The sequence below is a fragment of the Pristiophorus japonicus genome, unplaced genomic scaffold (genome assembly GCF_044704955.1).
Source record: "Pristiophorus japonicus isolate sPriJap1 unplaced genomic scaffold, sPriJap1.hap1 HAP1_SCAFFOLD_35, whole genome shotgun sequence".
NCBI lineage: Eukaryota > Metazoa > Chordata > Chondrichthyes > Pristiophoridae > Pristiophorus > Pristiophorus japonicus.
Window position 1 is genome coordinate 4,268,134 of NW_027253324.1, and position 16,786 is coordinate 4,284,919.

The following is a 16,786-nucleotide window of genomic DNA, read 5'->3' on the forward strand; positions in this document are numbered from 1 at the left end:
CTGAAAGCGCATTGCGATCAGAAAATTGCCGGACCCCCTGTGGTTAATAACAGAGATTTTGATGGTTGATCTCCGTACACAGCTTGGAATTCAGGAGAACCTGTTTCGTGGTTTGAAGTTCGAGATAAACCCACGGGGCGTAGCCATCAGGCGCCTGGCAGCAATCAGCGACAGGAAGATGCAACTGAAGCAGGCCCGGCTATCACCAGCATTACCATCGCCGAATCCCCCGCCATCAACAGCCTGGGATCACCATTGACCAGTAACTGAAGGGGATTGACAGGAGTAATGTTGAGAAGCCCGGCTAGCTCAGTCCGTCGAACATGAGGCTCTTAATCTCAGGGTCCTGGGTTCGAGCCCCACATCGGGTGAATTATTTTCCTTAAACTTTTATGTTGCTTTCACGGGAATTAATCTTCTTTTGCACAATGAAAGAAATGCTAACTGTTTTGGTCTCCTTATTTAAGGAGCGATTAACTTACATTCTAGGCATTTCAGACAAGGTTCACGAGGATGCAGGAAGAATGTTCCCGAGGACAAGTTGGCAAAAATAATTAAAGTCTGTGAGATACTCAACCATTATTTCAATAATTAATCTACCCACAAGATTTGAGATACAACAAGGATCCATAGCTTTGCCAAGTCCAGCCAGCTCACTTGGTCAAACATAAGACTTTTAATCTCAGGGTTGGGGGTTTGAGCCCCACGTTGGGTAAATAGCTTTTGTTGCAAGCCAGTAATGACATGGACTCTTTCACTAATCCACCCCAACTTACAGTAACACAGTCCCGCCTAAAGAATGAGGAATTGTGGGTGACTGCATGTTGATCAGCAGAGAACTTCCTCCTCTCCGATTCCACTAAGGCTCACCCTCCCACGATCACCTCTCGACAGGACAGGCTGCTGTCCTGATCGATTATACAGAAGCTTGGAATACAAGAGCAGGGAGGTTATTCTTGAACTGTTAGGCCACAGCTGGAGTACTGCATGCAGTTCTGGTCACCACATTACAGCAAGGACGTGATTGCACTGGAGAGGGTACAGAGTAGGTTTATGAGGATGTTGCCGGGACTGGAGAATTTTAGCTCTGAGCAGAGATTGGATAGGCTGGGTTTGTTTTCCTTGGAACAGGAGATGCTGAGGGGAGAGGATTGAGGTGTATAAAATTATGAAGGGCCTGGATAGAGTGGACAGGAAGGACCTGTTTCCCTTACAAGAGGGGTCAACAACCAGGGGGAACAGATTTAAAGTAATTGATCGAAGGTTTAGAGGAGATTTGAGGGGAAATCACTCGAACTCACTGCCTGAAAGGGTGATCGAGGCAGAAACACTCAGCACATTTAAAAAGTACTTGGATGTGCACCTGAAGTGCCGTAACCTACAGGGCTACGGACCGAGAGCTGGAAAGTGGGACTGGGCTGGGGAGCTGTTTGTCGGCTGGCACGGACACGATGGACCGAATGGCCTCCTTCCCTGCTGTAAATTTCTCTGATTCCATGACGAGCAATTAACATTTTAAACCAGTCTCCTAAAACACAGAGTGAGTAAAGTCAGATAGGGGATAAAAATCCCTCAAGGGACACACAGGGTAAGATAAAGGAAAAAGGGAAGCTGAGGACAGATAGCGAGAACTCGACACTGCAGAAACTCGAGAGGAGTATAAAAAGAGCAGGGGTGCAGGATCAGAACAGCCACGATATTATTGGATGGTGGAGCAGGCTCGAGGTGCCGAATGGCCGACTCCTGCTCTTTACGTACTTATGTTAATTGTTGAATCATTGCCCATTGCACGCACTTTACTTGAGGTGTCTGATTCAGAATGTTCATTGTAACATGTAATGAACATGTAACAGTGTAATATCTCCAAGTTGGCAGATGTCACTAAACTGGGTGGCGGTGTGAGCTGTGAGGGGAACGCTAAGAGGCTGCAGGGGGACTTGGACAGGTTAGGCGAGTGGGCAAATGCATGGCAGATGCAGTATAATGTGGATAAATGTGAGGTTATCCAGTTTGGGGGCAAAAACACTAGGGCAGAATATTATCTGAATGGCGGCAGATTCGGAAAAGGGGCAGTGCAACGAGACCTGGTTGTCATGGTTCATCAGTCATTGAAAGTTGGCATGCAGGTACAGCAGGCGATGAAGAAGGCAAATGGTATGTTGGCATTCATAGCGAGGGGATTTGAGTATAGGAGCAGGGAGGTCTTACTGCAGTTGTGCAGGGCCTTGGTGAGGCCCCACCTGGAATATTGTGTTCAGTTTTGGTCTCCTAATCTGAGGAAGGACGTTCTTGCTATTGAGGGAGTGCAACAAAGGTTCACCAAACTGATTCCCGGGATGGCAGGACTGACATATGAGGAGAGACTGGATCAACTAGGCCTGTATTCACTGGAGTTTAGAAGGATGAAAGGGTAACTCATAGAAACATTTAAAATTTGGATGGGACGGGACAGGTTCGATGCAGGAAGAATGTTCCCGATGTTGGGGAAGTCCAGAACATGGGGACACAGTCTAAGGATAAGGGGCAAGCCGGACTGACATATGAGGAGAGACTGGATCAACTGGGTCTTTATACATTGAAATTTAGAAGGATGAGCGGCGATCTCATAGAAACATTTAAAATTCTGATGGGACTGGTGAGTGCCAACATTAGCTCAGCCGTTACTTCGTAAAACCAACTTTGTGAAAAGTTTGAATTTGTCTTAATGTCGTCGCTGCCTGGTGTTTTTGTTGTCATTTTCTATCTCCTTCTTTCACACTGAAACAAATGGTAACCCTATTTGTAAATTAGGAATGCGAGATTTTTAGAGAGCATATTTAAATGCTTCACAAAAACATTCTGATCACGACAGCTACCGGGGTTCGATTCCCAGTTAGAGAAGTAAATTTGCTGCCACCGTTTTTAATTAAAGTGAAGTAATTTAATTAAATTACACAGATGACCCAAATCACTTCAGAGTGGTGTCAAAACAAATGAGTTGGTAATTAGAAATAAGGAATGTCAGAAGTTGGATTTGAGTTTCTGGGATGGAGGATGAATAACCCTCTGTGCACTGGAACTGGGAAGGGTGAATAATGAATGAGTTGTTTCCGGGTTTGAAATCCGGCTTTTATCTGCTGGTATTAACCGAGAGCATTGTTTAGCAGAATGAAAGAAATGCTAACATGATCACTGAGGGACAGTCGAAACTTCAACAACTCAATTTTAATAATTTGTGAAACTTGAATCATTGAGGAAGTTTTAATCCTTTTCTGATTTTACACACTCTGTATTTTAGGAGACTGGTTTTAAATGTTCAATGCTCATCATGGAATCAGAGAAGTTTACAGCACGGAAGGAGTCCATTGTCACTAGAACAATGATCATTTAAAACCAGTTTTTGTTTCAGAAATAATGTTTCCACTCGGGCTTGAACCGGGAACCTTTCGTGTGTGAGGCGAATGTGATAACCGCCACACTACAGAAACTGGTGCCTAATTGTGTGCCCAGAGAGAAATGTTCAGCAACAAGCTGAAATACTCAATCCCTCTCTGCAAAAAGTTCCTTTCACAACATCTCTCTGACCGGAACCGCACCAAACAAAAATATTCCTTTCAAGTGTGCAAATTATTTTCGTTTAACTTTTATTTTGCTTTCATGGTATAACATCGTTAAGGAATCGATAATCTTCTTTTGCACAATGAAAGAAATGCTAACTGACGGAAAGTCAATCGGTCAATAATTGGTTCTGTGCTCTGCATGTTGGTAATTTAGCCAAGATGATCCAAAGATCTGTGGGAAAGCAAGTTATGAGGAAGACACAAACAATCTGCAAAGCGATATCGATAGGCTCAGTGGCTGGGCAGTAATTTGTCAGATGGAGTACAATGTGGGAAATATGAGGTTATACACTGTGGTAGGGATAATAGTCAGGCCATCCTGACTATTGAGTGCTGTGTGTCGCCACCTGCAGGTTGATTTTGAACTTTTGTGTCCTGTTATGTGAAATAAATGAGGGCAGCAGGCGTATCTCTGCCTGACACCGGGAAAATAGTGAGACAGACCTTGGAACAAGCGTCTGGTTATTGCCAAAAAGCAATGGAAATATTAATTCTGGAAAACGAATATCTGAAAGAACAGTGACCCCGACCTGATTGGAAAACAAAACCTTCAGATCTACCGTCAGACACACTACTGTTGCGTCACGAGGCCTACACAGTGCGGTGGAGATGTTCGTCGAAATGAAGGTTCTGCAATACAAGGGGCTTGGAAATCAGGAGAACCAGTTTCGAGGTTTGAATTTCGAGATAAACACATGGTGCAGAGCCAACAGATCCCTGGCAGCGATCAGTGACAGGAAGATGCAACTTAAGCAATCCTGACGAGCTAAGTCGGTAGAGTATGAGACTGTTAATCTCAGGGTTGTGAGTTCAAACCCCACGTTGGACGAATTATTTTCCTTATACTTTTTTGGTGCTTTCACAGGAAAACATCTTTAATGAACCCATAATCTTCTTTTGCACAATGAAAGAAATGCGAACTGAGGGAGAGTTGATCACTCAATCATTTATTCTGTGCTCTGTATAAGAACACAAAAACCAGGAGCAGGAGTCGGCCATTTGGCCCTTCGAGCCTGCCTTCTTATGCACTGAAACAAATTTTAACCGTGTTTTTAAATGAGCAGTGCGAGATATTTAGAGGGCACATTTCAATGCTTCACAAAACCATTCCTTTCGCTACAGCCACCCAGGATCGATTCCCGGTTTGAGAAGTAACTTTGATATCACTGTTTGTAATTGAAATGGCGTCATTTTATTAAGTTCGATGGATGTCCCAAAGCACTTCAGAGTGGTGTCCAAACAAATGAGTTTGTAATTAAAAATACTGAATGTCAGGATTGGGATTTGAACCTACGCCTCCAGATGAGACAGTGACCTGAACCAACGCCTTAGACCGATCGGCCATCCTGACTGTTGGATGCGCCAGTTGCAAGTTATTACACTGGAAAGTTTCAAAACGGGCACTTGTTCAGTGTAGCTGGAAGGCCCAGTGACCGGGATATCCTCTCCCCTGGGGTTTTCCTGAGCCTGTGCTCGATGTACGGGGAGCTTTGGCACGGGTCCGAGGTAGCTTACATGTGTAGGCTGCTTGCTGGCTTCAGGTGGTCTCTTACCAGTGTGATCAATTCTTCAAACGACTTGCTTGCTGGTCTCTCGTGTGCCAGCAGGTCCTTCATTGAAGCGTATGTTTTCGCGCCGCAGCTGGTCAAGAGATGGGCTCTTCTCTTGTCTGCCTTATTGTCGCCTAACCAGTCTTTGGTTACAAAGCTTTGCTGGAGCCTTTCTATAAAGTCCTCCCAATTATCTCCAGCATTGTATTTTTCATCTGAGCCGTTGGTCGCCATTCTGTGGATTCTGTAATCCCGTAACTCGTCGCCACTGAAAAGTCCTGACCCTGTAATACAGACTCACACGAGGCACATACTGAAGTCAAGTTCACTCTGGACCTGCACCTTTATTACACAGCTCTCGAATGCCACACTTGCCTGAGACCTATCCTTATATACCTGTCTGGGAAAGGTATCCAGTGTCTCCTGCAAATGCACCCCTGGTGGTCAGGTAATTTTGTGGTTACAGGTCATCTCTGGTTACAGTCATGTATGGCATGGTAAGGTACAGTTATGTACAGTAGTGTGAGATACATGACAGTATTGGTATTTATGGTGATTACAGCAATTATTAATCGTCTCACAGACCTCAATTATTTTTATGCGATTAATTGATCGAGGATTGAAACCAGGTTAGTGCGCCAGATCTTAACCCCTCGACCACCAGGGAACAGTTACGATACATGTCGATATACTTATATGTATTTATATATGACCCTGAATATCAACGGCTACCTACCTAGACCTCGTGTTGCAACGGTAGTGTGTCTAACTTTGAGTGAGAGAAATTGTTCAACAGTGGCACCCATCTCATCTTTTGTTCACTTTTAAACACTAGAAACTGAGACAGGGGAATAAATAGAGAAACCAAAGCACAGGGTTATAGACAAGAGGAAGAGAGAAGGGAAAAATACTGTCCCTACCCAGAACGAATGCAGAAACCCCTCTGCTGCGCTCGGGGTGACCACCCACAGCCTGGATACACTAATGTCACAACAGCTCATTGACTGTCGGAGTGGGACTGTGCGGTGCATCAGAGGACAGCTCGAAAAAGCAAAGTCACTGATTCCGTCTCATGTGCTCCTCCAATCAAGAAGAGCAACACACTAAAAATGCTCCAATAATGGTTACACCTTATCTTCAGATTTGCTAAACAGTTGGCTCGTTGGTCTAGGGGTATGATTCTTGTTTCGTGGTTGATACTTGAAATTTGCGAGAGTTCCCGGGTTCAAATCCTGGACGAGCCCTCAATTTACCCAAGAATTTTGAAATTGCATCGAACTTTTGCAAAGAAGGTCTTGCATTTCTTCAACACTTTTCAGGAACTCATGACGCCCCAAAGCGCTTTATAGCCATTGAGTTATGTTTGAAGTGTTGAAGTGTTGTATTGTGGGGAAAAATGTGCCCAAATCACCCCACACGAACCGCAACTCTTTGCGAATGAGTTTGGTGCAAATAATCAGGTGCCTCAGGGACTTGGATTTTCTGTGAATGAGATTTGCTTGTACCTGCGTTCAAGCTTGAAACAGTAACTGGGCTTCCATCTCACGGGAGCAGTGTGTAGCGGTTAGTGAGTAGGTGACCAGGTTGATGTGCGCCGCTTTCAATCTTTGAAATTTCACCAAACAAAGAAACGGTGAATCCAACTGTCCCTGTAAGCGACGGATTGAAGGGATCGCTGCTCCAAACAGAGCTGGAACACGCACAGTGCAGGAATTGGGTCCGCAACATTAAATGTCAAAGTTATTAAGCAGACAATAATTAACCATACACTTAACAGTACTTACAGCCAAACCATGCGAATGTTAGCCGAAGAACTCAAACACGTTACAGTTCCCAGCTCGGTGTACAAATTGATCAAACATTAATCGGATTCTAAACTATCTGTTCCAAATGTCACATTTTATATCTTTTCCTTAGCCCTGCTACGTGACAATTTAAACTTTTAATAGTACTACCGAACACAAGTGCCCAACTTCTGATGGAAAGTCATTAACCTGAAACGTTAACTCTGTTTATTTCTCCGCAGATGCTGCCTGACCTGCTCAGTGATTCCAGCATTTACTCTTTTTATTCTCCAAACTTATAATCAGAATATCACTTCCCTTGTCATCTACTACACTCCTTCCTGATATGTAGCCTTGTCCTACAAACCAGGCTCCTTTCGGATGATTCAGGCATTAATTGGAATTATAACTTCTTAATGATAACAATTATGTGAAGTATGTAACGATGTAATACTTGCCACCAGAGCGCGCGACTGTTGGAGTCCTAATGGTCAACTGCCCACACGAACAGGGCCAGTATAAAAGGTTGGCTGCCATGTAGTTCAGGCACACTGCAGTTGTAATAAAGAAGACTAAGATCACACTAAATTTAGCTCACAGAACTCAGCCTCGGGGATTCCTTCTATGCACAACAATTGGCGACGAGTAACAGAATTCGAACTTTCACGCAACCATGGCTGCTGTTGGAATATTAGAGAGATCCAAAGAGGATGATGATTGGGAAGCCTTCGTCGAGCAGCTCGACCTGTACTTTGTGGCCAACGAGCTGGAAGGAGACACTAACGTGGCCGAGCACAGGGCGGTTCTCCTCACCATCTGTGGGCCTAAAATATACAGCCTCATCAAGAATCTGCTCACACCGACAAAACCAAAGGAGATGGAATAATCAGCGTTGTGCACACTGGTTTGGGACTTCCTAAAGCCGAAGGAGAGTATCCTCATGGCCAGATATCGTTTTAACACGCACCATCGCTCCGGGGACCAGGACCTGGCGGATTATGTCACTGACCTGAGACACCTCGCGGGACTTTGCTATTTTGGAGCTGCGTTGGGGCAAATGCTGTGGGACTTTTACGTGCTGGGCATCAGCCACGAGGTCATTCTTCGAAAGCTGCTGCCTGCTGAAACCCGAGACCAGAGCAGGGCCATCGCGATCGCCCAGGCATGCATGGCCACGGACGATAACACCAAACAGATATCTTCTCAACATCAAAGCTCATCGGCAAGTACTGTGCATAAAATAATGTCGCTAGCAGGCCGAAATGCATATGGCAGGGTCTATACGTCTGTGGCTGCAAGACCTGTGATGACTCAGATTCCGCCATCGGGGATCGATGTGAATCTATTAGCACCGTGTTGGTGCTGCGGGGATAATCCTCGGGCCCATCAATATCGATTCAAGCACTACGTATGCAAAGGCTGCACAACGATGGGGTACCTCCAGTGAATATGCAAACGTGCTGTGACATACCACGTGGCAGAGGATGATCGATCCGGCACGGATTATGCAGCACAGGCAACTCATCCCGAGGAACAAGGACTCCCAGGTGCCGGTTGGGATGTTGCATTTTATCAGAGAGGCTTTGAGGGTTTGGCCGAAACGTTTCCTCTGCCGACCTGGGGCTCGCTTACCGTGTCGGAGTTCTGAGTAGAGCGTTTGCTTAGAGAGTCTCGTGTTGGGCATGTGGACAATGTGGCAAGCCCAACGGAGCTGGCCGAGTGTGGTCAGTGCTTCAATGCTGGGGATGTTGGCCTGATCGAAAACACTGATGTTGGTGCGTCTGTCCTCCCAGGGGATTTGCAGGATCTTGCGGAGACAGCCCTGGACGTATTTCTCCAGTGAGTTGAGATGTCAGCTGTATATAGTCCATGTCTCGGATCCATACCGCGGGGCAGTTATCACCACCGCCCTGCACACCATAAGCTTGGTGCCAGATTTGAGGTCCTGGTCTTCAAACACTCTCCTGCTCAGGTGATCGAAGGCTGTGCTGGCACACTGGAGGCGGTGTTGGACCTCGTCTTCGATGTCTGCCCTTGCTGATAGTAGGTTCCCAAGGCGTGGAAAATGGTCCACGCTGTCGAAGGCCACACTTACAGCCTTCTTAAATATAGCACCCTCATTCTATTCTCTTGAAACAAGTTCCTGAATTCTCGGCTAGCTGTGTAGGTTAGAGCTGTGGTTTTATCCTGTGATAGATTCTATCATAGTGTTTCTGAAGTGTAGTAGTTATCACATTCGCCTCACACACGAAAGGTCCCCGGTCCGAAACCGGGCGGAAAGATCTTGAAAACTTGAAAATGGGCCGAATGGCTGACTCCTGTTCCTAACTCTTACGTTCTTATGATCTCTTGACCTTTCACAGGAGAACAAACTCTCCTCTGAACATGCATGAGAAAGCTCCAGAAAATATTTCCGTCCGAGGTGCTTTCGCGTGTGAGGCGAACGTGTTAACCGTTACACTGCGGAAACGTCTCCACTTTCAGCACCAGATTACCAAAATTAAACCCAATGAGATCGGGATAAAAGTTCCTCACATGCTCAGGGCAAAATATCTGATTGATGGTCCACAAAAGAATGAACAAACTTCAGCACGAGGTCAGACGGAAATGTTAAGCGAGCACGTGGACTGCTGAATTGCACTTTTAAGGAGTTGGTGATGACAAAACAAATGGATTCCGCTTAAAGATCAGAAAAGTCACAAGTGGGATTCGAACCCTCACCTTCAGAGAAAACTGCAATTTGAACACAGCACCTTAGACCGCTCGGCCATCCTGACTATGCAGTGCTTTACGTGGCCACCTGCAGGTTGATTTTGAACTTTTGTGTCCTGTCACATGAAATAAATAATGGCAGCAGGCGTATCTCTGCCTGACACCGGGGAAAAAGTGAGACAGACATTGCAGCAAGGGTTTGGTTGTTGTCAAACAGCAAATGAAATATTAATTCTGGTCGAAAAATATCCAAAAAAACACTGACCCTAACGTGATTTGAACACGCAACCTACTAACGTGGAATCAGACACACTACCGTTGCACCATGAGACCTACACAGTGAGCTGGAGATGTTCGTCTATATGAAGGTTCTGCTATACAAGGGGCTTTAAAATCCCCGCCCATTCCCACCAGGTATCACAAACCGCGCTCACCGGACAGTCACCGAATGGTTTGCTCGAAAACTTTACTCTTGCTTTCACGGGAAACCATCATTAATTAACCCCTCACCTTCTTTTGCACAATGAAACAAATGCTAACTCAGGGACATTGCATACTTCAATCATTTGGCCTGTGCTTTACATCTTAACTCGAAAGCCATATCCCATTTTTCTCACTGTATTTTAGCTTTCTGGTTCAAAGTCTTCAGGGATCTGGGGCAACTTTTATCAAATTTAGCAGCACCGGTTTTTCCTGTCGTGCACACAAAATAAAATCACTCGTGAAGATAAAATACCACCGTGCTTATTTTCAGATTCAATGCTGTCGGATTTCAAATAAAGTGAAAGAATTCTACAGTGAAAAGATTTGCAAGTGTTACTTGTATTTGTGTCTTCAATTAAACTTTGTGGCGTCTGACTCCCGTTCATGCCACTGCTGAATAAGAAAGGAGGGTTTGACGTTGACCAGCTCATCCTTTATATTCAGTTGTTTCTCACCGTTTGATGGGCTGCAGTGCAGCGGATATCACGTTGGCCTCACACGCAAAAGGTCCCCGGTGGATCCGTTTTCTCTCAGTGAAAGTTATCTATTTATTGAAGTGAAATAAAGAGCAATTAAGGAATAAGGGAGCCCTTTGACCAGGAGATAAAATTGCAAATGCTGGCAATTTCAGCAGGTCAGGCAGCATTTGCCAGGAGACGAAACTCGGGATTGAACCAGGGACCTTCCCCGTGTAATGCAAACGTGATAACCACTACACTACAGAAACCTCTGGTACAATAATCCCAACAGAGGGCAGGTGACCACTGAGCACCGTCTGTGCTGATCGGCATTGTGTGTTGGCTCACCGAAAACAACTTCTGTCCTGCACTGAATGTTCTCAATCCTTCACCTCCGCTGCCCTTTACAGAAATGTCAGGGATCACCCAGCCACCGTGTTCACTTCCACATCCTCACAGTGGGGCCACAGAGGCTCCTACCTTTCTCTCCGCGATCACCGAACTCACCCAGTTTACAAAATTAAACCCGGAATACATGCTCGGAAAAGTCAGATAGTCTGTAAGCTCGGTCGATCACAGAAAGTATTGGTATTCATGGTGGTTACAGCAATTATTAATCGTCTCACAGACCTCAATTATTTTTATGCGATGATTTGATCGAGGATTGAAACCAGGTTAGTCCGCCGGGTATTAATCGCTCGACCACCAGGGAACTGTTACGATACATGTCGATATATTTATATATATTTATATATGACGCTGAATATCAACAGCTACCAACCTAGACCTCGTGCTGCCCACGGTAGTGTGTCTAACTTTGAGTGAGAGAAATTGTTCCACAGTGAGACCCATTTCATCTTTTGTTCCCTTTTAAACACTAGAAACTGAGATAGGGGAATAAATAGAGAAACCAAAGCACAGGGTTATAGACAAGATGAAGAGAGAAGGGGAAATATACTGTCCCCACCCAGAACTAATGCAGAAACCCCTCTGCTATGCTCGGGGTGACCACACACAGCCTGGATACACTAACGTCCCAACAGTTCATTGACTGTCGGAGTTGGACCGTGCGGTGCTTCAGAAGACAGGTCGAAAAAGCAAAGTCACTGATTCCATCTCATGTGCTCCTCCGATCAAGAATAGCAAGACACTAAAAATGTTTCAATAATGGTTACACCTTATCTCCACGTTTATCGAGCAGTTGGCTCGTTGGTCTAGGGGTATGATTCTCGCTTCGGGGTTATTGCTTGAAATTTGCGAGAGGTCCCGGGTTCAAATCCCGGACGAGCCCACAGTTTACCCAAAAATTTTGAAATCGCATCAAACTTTTGCAAAGAAGGTCTTGCATTTCTACAACACATTTCAGGAACTAATGACGCACCAAAGCGCTTTGCATCCGTTGAGTTGTGTTTGAAGTGTTGTCGTGTGGGGAAAGATGTGCCCAAATCACCCCACATGAACCGCAACACGTTGCGAAGGAGTTTGTTGCAAAAAATCAGGTGCCTCAGGGACTTGGACTTTCTATGAATGAGTTCTGCTTGTAACAGTAACTGTGCATCCATCTCACGGGAGCAGCGTGTAGCGGTTAGTGAGTAGGTGACCAGGTAGATGTGCGCCGCATTCAATCTTTTAAATTTCACCAAACAAAGAAACGGTGAATCCAACTCTCCCTGTAAGCGACGGATTGAAGGGATCGGTGCTCCAAACGGAGCTGGAACACACGCAGTGCAGGAATAGTGTCGGCAACATTAAATGTCAGAGTTATTAAGCAGACAATAATGAAACATACACTTAATAGTACTTACACCCAAACCTTGCGAATGTTAGCCGAAGAAATCAAACACGTTGCAGTTTTCTGCTCGGTGGACAAATTGATCAAACATTAATCGGATTCAAACTATCTGTTCCAAATGCCACATTTTATATATTTTCCTTACCCCTGCTTCGTGACAATTGAAACTTTTAATAGTATTACCTAACACAACTGCCCAACTTCTGATGGAAGGTCATTAACCTGAAACGTTAACTCTGTTTCTCTCTCCACAGATGCTGCCTGGCCTGCTCAGTGTTTCCAGTATTTACTCTTTTTATTCTCCAAACTTATCATCAGAGTATCACTTCCCTTGTCATCTAACTACGCTCCTTCCTGATATGTAGCCTTGTCCTACAAACCAGGCTCCTTTCTGATGACGCAGGCATTCATTGGAATTATAACTTCTTAACGATTACAATTATGTGAAGTATGTAACTCTGTCATACTTGCCACCAGAGGGCGTGAATGTTGGAGTCCTAATGGTCACCTGCCCACACCTGCAGGGCCAGCATAAAAGGTTGGCTGCCATGTTGTTCCGGCACTCTGGAATTGTAATAAAGAAGACTAAGATCACACTAAGTTTAGCTCACAGTACTCAGCCTCCTGGTGTTCTACTTTTCACAACAATTGGCGACGATCAACAGAATACAAACCTTCACACAACCATGGCTGCTGTTGGAATATTAGAGAGATTCATAGAGAGTGAAATAAATGAGGGCCGCAGGCGGATCTCTGCCTGACACCGGGGAAACAGGGAGACAGACCTTGGAGCAAAGGGATATGGATGGAGTCGGTAAAACTTGAGGCATCTGATTCAGGAGAGTCGCGGGGCGTGGAAATTCGGGAGTTTAATGACTTTGAAAGGAACATTTTCGTTTTGTTCAGAGAAATGTTTGTCAAGGAATTTTTTGCAGGAAGGGATGCAGCATTTATCCTTTTGCCTTAGCACTTGTTTCTGGCTGTCAGGATCACATTTCGTTTCAATGTTATTCTTCCAGAATTAATATTTCATTTGCTGTTTGACAATAACCAGACCCTTGCTCCAAGGTCTGTCTCACTCTTTCCCCGGTGTCAGGCAGAGATCTGCCTGCTGCCCTGATTTATTTCATGTAACAGGACACAAAAGTTCAAAATCAACCTGCAGGTGGCCACACACAGCACTGTATAGTAATGATGGCCGAGTGGTCTAAGGTGATGTGTTCAGGTCACTGTAGATAGTGTTCGAATCCGATTGCAGACATTCCTTATATTGAATCATTCGGCAGAACCCATTTGCTTTGTCACCACCAACTCCTTAAAAGTGCGATTCAGCCGTCCACCTGCTCGCTTAACATTTCCGTCTGACCTGGTGCTGAAATTTGTTCATTCTTTTGTAGAACGACAATTATTTATTTTGCCCTGAGCATGTGAGGAACTTTTCTCCCGATCTCATTGGGTTTAATTTTGTTAATCTTGTGCTGAAAGTGGAGATGTTTCCGCAGTGTAACGGTTAACACCTTCTAGTTTTTTGAGTTCATGCTCAACTTTCTCCTTGAGTGCATATGGTACGGAACGGGGCTTGTAGTAAACCAATCTAGCGTCCTTCTGTACCCTGACACTCGCCTTGAAGCCTTGGATCGGACTGTCCGTTTCGCAGAACACCTTTGGATACTTCTTGATAACCTCATCCGTTGATGAAAATCTCGCTTCCACACAGAAAATCTGACTACAATCCAGCTTCAGTGAGCTTAATCAATTTCTTCCTTGTAAGGCAGACTTGTCTCTTTTCACTACTATTCGAGGCAAGTTCTGAAATTAATCTTTATATTTCACCGATCGTTACAGTGATATGACCAACCACAGGAATTTACTCTCCCGAGTAGCCTCGCTGCTCTATCTTGGGTTTCTCCAGTTGGAAATCACGCATCTATGTGGTTTTTTAATGCTTTCCGAATCACTGTCCGTTAAACTAGTGCTCCTGATGATGTGTAACTCTAACATCTCATCGTCCTGTTGTTGGTCTTCCATACTATGTAGTCTCTTGGGATTTCTACTCATAGCTTTGAACGCTGGAGTCATAGCTTTAAAAATAGGTTTACCCTTCAGTCGGCATGACTTCGCAAGATGCCCAGTCTTTCTGTCGAAGAAACACTCTGCCTTCACGTGTGGAGAACTTTGAGCAATGTGTTGTCCCAGGCACCTACAGCATGACTTCGACGCTTTGGTAGAATTTCCAGATTCTGAGGCTTTTGGCTCCCTTGTTATACCTTCAAATGCTCTGATAATGACTCCACGAGACAATGTGTCGTTATTTAACTGTAGTGACCTGAGTCCTTTATTGATAACCACAGAGTGAGGATCACACCTGGTGGCCTGCCTTTTATACTAGGCCAGACACACCTGTGCAGGTAAGCTACAAGTCTCCCACTGCAGTGCCCTCTGGTGGCACACCTTGTAATAGTACAAGCAGTAACCATGTCGAACACATGACAGGTGTCACTGTGGAACCGTTTCTCTCACTCAAAGTTAGACGCACTACCGTGGGCGCCACGAGATCTAGGTAGGTAGCCATTGACATTCAGGTTCATATATAAATATATATAAATATATCGACGTGCATCGTAACTGTTCCCTGGTGGTCGAGGGGTTAAGATCCGGTGCACTAACCTGGTTCGACATGTATCGTAACTGTTCCCTGGTGGTCGAGGGGTTAAGACCCGGCGCACTAACCTGGTTTCAATCATCGATCAATTCATTGCAGAAAAATAATTGAGGTCTGTGAGACACTTAATAATTGCTGTAATCACCATGAATACCAATACTCTCTGTGATAGACCGAGATTACAGACTATCTGGCTTCTCCTGCACTTTGCCGGGCACGTGTTTGGGGTTTAATTTTGTAAACTGGGTGAGTTCGCTGATCGCGGGGAGACGGTAGGAGCCTCTGTGGCCCCACTGTGAGGTTGTGGAAATGAACACGGTGGCTGGGTGATCCGTGACATTTCTGTAAAGGGCAGCGGAGGAGAAGGATTGAGAATTCTCAGTGTGGGACAGAATTTGTTTCAGGAGAGCCAACACATTCCCGATCAGCACAGAGGGAGCTCACTGGTCAGCTCCTCGCTGAGGGGGCTGCTGTGCCAGAGGTTTCTGTAGTGTAGTGGTTATCACGTTTGCTTTACACGCAATAGGTCCCAAGTTCAATCCCAGGCAGAAACATTATTTTTAAACTTGCTGTGGATGAACAATCGGAGGCGAGTTTAGTCTCCCTGCAAATGCTGCCTGACCAGCTGAGATTTCCAGCATTTGCTGTTTTTATTTGCTATTTATTCTCCTGGCAATAGGGCTCCTTTATTCATTAAGTGCTCTTTATTTCACCAATAAATAGATAACTTTGAGTGAGAGAAAACGGATCCATGGGGACCTTTTGCGTGTGAGGCCTAAGCGATATCCGCTACACTGCAGCCCATCATAGGGCGAGAAACCACTGAATATAAAGGATGAGCTGACAAATATCAGGGGCAGTGCAGTCTGGTCAATGTCAAACCCTCCTCTCTTATTCAGCAGTGGCATGAACGGGAGTCAGACGCCACAAAGTTTAATTAAAGACACAAATACAAGCAACACTTGCAAATTTTTTAGTGTAAAATTCTTTCACTTTATTTGAAATGCTACTGCGTTAAATCTGAAAATACACACGGTGGGGTTTTATCTTCACTACTGATTGTATTTTGTGTGCACGGTAGGAATAATCGGTGCTGATAAATTTGATAAAATTTGCACCAGATTCCTGGTGTCATCGGCAATGAACACTTTGAACCAGAAAGCTAAAATACAGTGAGTAAAATGGGTTAACATACATAAGAACATATGAAATAGGAGCAGGAGTGGGCCATACGGCCCCTCGATCCTGCTCCACCATTTGATACGATCATGGCTGATCTGATCATGGACTCAGTTCCACTTCCCTGGCCGCTCCCCAAAGCACAGGCCAAATGATTGAAGTATGGAGCGTCTCTGAGTTAGCATTTGTTTGATTGTGCAAAAGAAGGTGAAGGGTTAATTAATGATGCTTTCCTGTGAAAGCAAGATAAAAGTTTTCGAGCAAGCCATCCGGTGACTGTCAGGTGAGCGCTGCTTGTGATACCTGGTAGGAATGGGCGGGGATTTTAAAGTCCCTTGTATTGCAGAACCCTCATATAGACGAACATCCCGCAATGACTGTGTAGACCTTGTTGTGCAATGGTAGTGCGCCTGACTCTTGATCAACGAGTTGCGTGTTTAAATCATGTCGTGGTCACTGTTCTTTTAGCAATTGCTGTTTCACAATAACCAGTCACTTGCTGCAATGTCTGTCTCACTGGTTAGTAGTGGTCGGGTTGGGGACAGCATCAAAGAAGAAAGAAGGGAT

At 45.0% G+C, this 16,786-nt stretch overlaps 2 non-coding genes across 2 annotated transcripts; both read left to right on the forward strand.

Moving 5' to 3' along the window:
• Positions 1-11,789: 11,789 nt before the first annotated feature.
• Positions 11,790-11,877, forward strand: trnap-cgg (transfer RNA proline (anticodon CGG)). Its single transcript is given in 2 exon segments — positions 11,790-11,825; positions 11,842-11,877. It is a non-coding gene; the product is annotated as a tRNA-Pro (tRNA).
• A 3,644-nt stretch (positions 11,878-15,521) lies between these two features.
• trnav-uac (transfer RNA valine (anticodon UAC)) lies at positions 15,522-15,594 on the forward strand. Its single transcript has one exon. It is a non-coding gene; the product is annotated as a tRNA-Val (tRNA).
• Positions 15,595-16,786: the final 1,192 nt, after the last annotated feature.